The 3,600-nt window shown below is 46.5% G+C and overlaps 1 protein-coding gene across 1 annotated transcript in view; it reads left to right on the forward strand.

Annotated features, from left to right (window-relative positions):
* Positions 1–292: 292 nt before the first annotated feature.
* The window catches only part of MTUS1 (microtubule associated scaffold protein 1), a 198,791-nt gene continuing 195,483 nt past the window's right edge, over positions 293–3,600 (forward strand). Inside the window, exon 1 of the mRNA XM_026647908.2 lies at positions 293–376. The gene's annotated coding sequence lies outside the window, so the exon portion shown is untranslated. The remainder of the gene's footprint in view (positions 377–3,600) is intronic.

Genomic DNA, 3,600 nt, shown 5'->3' on the forward strand with positions numbered 1-3,600 from the left:
TCCCTCAGTGGTAGATGCAGGCAAGCCTAACATTACCAGGATCCTTGTTTGTCTATTGCACGGGCAGGTCAGAGCGGTTTGCAAGCAGCAGCCGAGACCGCTCCTACGAGAGAGGGAGACTGAAAGGAGGGGGCTCCTTGCCGGCCAGGTGCGCTCCTGTTGGGGGAAGGCGCTTAGGCGTGCTGACGTCACAAAGCAGAACAGGTGCCGCCAGTGCCCGAGGCAAAAGAGGGAGGGAAGGCGCGAGCCGCCCTGCTTGGCTGGTATTGAGCACGCGCGCCCGCGAGCCCCGGGCAGAGCGAAGGCGTGCACGGAGCCAGCGAGGGGAGCGCCCGAGTGTAGTGCAAAGCGGGGCAAAGCACAACTGCAGGGGGAGGTGAGTGGGGCTGTACCACGCCGGGTGGGCTGTTGTTCAGGGCTCGGGGAGTTCTGAGAGGGCCGCTCTCTTCTCTCGCCCCGTGGCGCGGCACTCTGTGTCTCTGGGAATTGCCGAGAACGGGGGCTGGAAACTTCCCAGTGCGAAGGGGGAGATGGGGGCTGGTGCAACTTGTGCGGGGTGCTCCGCGGGCATTTGGGGCTGGGCTGCCAGCCGCCCTTCTCCCCCCGTTGCAATGCAGCTGGCTGTGTCTCCTGCAGCTGTAGAGCGCCGAACTTCTTAGCCCAGGGGAAGGGGAATTGGGAGGGGGTTGGGGTGGCGAGGACCTGGGGCTTTGTGAGGGTTGGGGGATGTTCCTTTCTGGTGAGTCTTCCCCCCCCCCCTCCAGAGGACAGTGGAATGGCAGCAGTAGCGAAGGAGGTACAGTAATGGGAGCGTGGAGCTGGGTTTCTCTCTTGGTCCCTCCAAGCTGCGTTTTCCCTTCTCGTTAAATTTCTTGGGCTGCCTGCGACGCGGCTCCATGGCCTCCAAGGGGCTGCTGCAGCGACTTGTTCAGCTTTTGTTTCGTGCTTGGCTGCGCCGGACCTGCAGCCCCGGTGGCTGACTCAGAGCTCCGGCAGCTGGGCTTGCGGTAGGTGATTCTCTCAGCAGCAGGTAGAAATCCCCCCCCCCCTTCACTGCCAAGGACGTAGCGAAAAAGTTGGCCAGATTTCCTGGTGCGGCGGGGGGAGAGGGAGCAAAGGGCTGGCTGCGCCCGGGGCTGCAGCCTGTCCTAGCTGATCGGTCAGTTCCCCCATACTGCGTAGCCGAGGCTGGAGAGGGAAGGTAGGAGCTCAGTCGCTGACAAGCACCTGGCGGGCTGTCACTTTGCTGAACTACTTCTTGACTTCGCCGTGAACTTGAATAACTAGTTTTCATTACCACGGCGCTGCGGCTAAACTCGGGCTGTCTCTGGAAGGGAGGCAGTGCCCGATGAAATCCGTGCATTTCCCATTCCTGCGCTTAGGGGCTTGGTCAGGTGACTATTTTTGTGGCAGCCACTGCGGATAGCAATAGCTAGACGTGCTCTCTCGCCCTGGGTCATGCGACAGACTTTTCTCTTGCACTCCTAGCTGCAGTCTCCTGCTTTTAGTCCTTGCCATTTTAAACCGTGTCTGTGGTCTTGGTATACTACATCCTGCCCGTGTGTGTGGGGAGGGGGAAGATGGACAGAATGACCTCCTGAGCCCCTTTCCAGCTCTATATTTCTATTGTTCTATATTACTGTGAGAGGTAAATGTATGGGAATATTGGTTTGACTGTAGTTCCCAAGGCAACCTACTTTTGATGCAGATTATATTGCATAAAGCAACACAATGGCGGTTATGCTTGTCATTAATGCATATAAAGGTATGTTTTTTAAAAAAAAAAGTAACCCATTTTTGACAGGTGTTAACGTTTAAGGAACCTTCAAACTGAGCTGTTCTAGTTGAACTGGATAAAACAACTTTAATGGGACACTGTCATCTTGAAATCTAGGCAGTTTCAAAATGAGTTTAAAGCAATCTAGGTATTACTCCTGCTTACCAATACCTTTGCTGATTTTTATGGTCTTAAATCCACATTTTTTTTTTCTATTTTTGAAATATTTTTTCTTTGTGGGAAGAGTACCCCAGACAAAATTGTATATAATGAAATATGAAACTATATATACAAAGTGCTGTCACATACATTAACATGTGGGGGGAATACATTTTTCTCAATTTACACAAATCTTGGGTATTAATTGTAAAAGGAAACAAAATACTCAGACAAATGATTTTCTTCATTGTTGTTGTTTTCCCATTGATGTCCTTTGTTTTAGTTTTGAGTAGCTTTGTACTGACAGAATAAGGGATTTAGCAGCGATGAACCAGGAGTCATCTTCTCCTCACTCCAGGGATTTACTTCCATTTTGTGTCCCTGTATTACTGTATAAATGACCTTAACTTTGATCTTGGAGGACTCCTCTACTTTCTCACTGTAATGAGTCTAGCAGTTCAAGACTCTTTCTACTTGGAGACTTTAAAAGTTGTGGCTTTCATGTGACTGAGTGAATACCACCAAAATCTTAATTGAAGACCTCAAGTTGAACTTCAGCTATGCTTTCTGAAAGCAAGTCAAGTGCTTTGTCTACTAACCTTAGTCTACTACCTACTCCCCATATAATTAAAAATAAGATATTGAGAATACATACCTCTCTTGTACGTTTTTGTGACCCGTCACATAAAACTAACACCTTCCAAACAAATAGGAAGAATGTTACTGTCTTTTAAAACCAGTACTCTCTTTACAGAGCAGATTGGTGCACTTCCCATCCCGCGGCGCCTCCCTTCCCCACCCCCCAGTCTGGTAGAGTTGGGTAGTAAAGTCCTCTTTAGAGGATTAAAATCAGTGTTGACATTTGTTTGGAGCATGTAGTTAAAGTAGTACACTATGATGAGTGTCTCCAATTAAAGTGGAAGTTCAAAAATGTTAAAACAATGGTGACATTTTTAACTACTAGTAATTGCTAGCACCCACCTTGATCAATTTAGTGTAGTAATAAGAGCTATAACATTCTTGCCATATTTTTTGAAAATATTTTGAATGTTTACACCTTCTTTGTTTCTATTTATACAACACAAAGTTGGCAAAGAGAAGAGCGCTAAAGTTTGAAAAGGGCATTGAGCTCAAATTTGACACCATTGTTCTAAGGTCAAGCAGGGTTTGTGGGGTTAAAAAAAAAAATCATCAAGTTCACTATCAAATTTAAGAACCAAAAGTGCTCTGTAAATATTTGTTAAAGAAAGCTGCTTTAATTTAATAAGTATGCATGATAAAGTGTGCTATTGGGACAAAGATGATGAAATCCCCTCATAGCTTGCTTCACAACACAGGCTCATAAAGTACCACTAGGTTAAATATTTCTAGGGTTCACACAAAGGTTTTTCAAGAAGATCGGGTTACGCTATCGCAAGCATTTAATATGTAGTGGGTATACAATGACAAGATTCAAGTTTTACCTGCCTTAAGTAACAATGGTACTTTCCTCTCCGATGTATCAAGGGTTTGGCTATGCTAGTCTGACATTTATTTTGTTTTAGGATACTAGTACTATTGAAGGAAGAAAATGTACTTAGTTTAACAACTGTACTTGGTGAACACTTAGGCTATATTATATAGCATGATGTTGTTGGTGAGGTGAGTTATTGATATACAGTAGT

This window comes from Terrapene carolina, unplaced genomic scaffold (assembly GCF_002925995.2).
Source record: "Terrapene carolina triunguis isolate 2854851 unplaced genomic scaffold, T_m_triunguis-2.0 Scaffold66, whole genome shotgun sequence".
In the NCBI taxonomy this organism is placed as follows: Eukaryota; Metazoa; Chordata; order Testudines; family Emydidae; genus Terrapene; species Terrapene triunguis.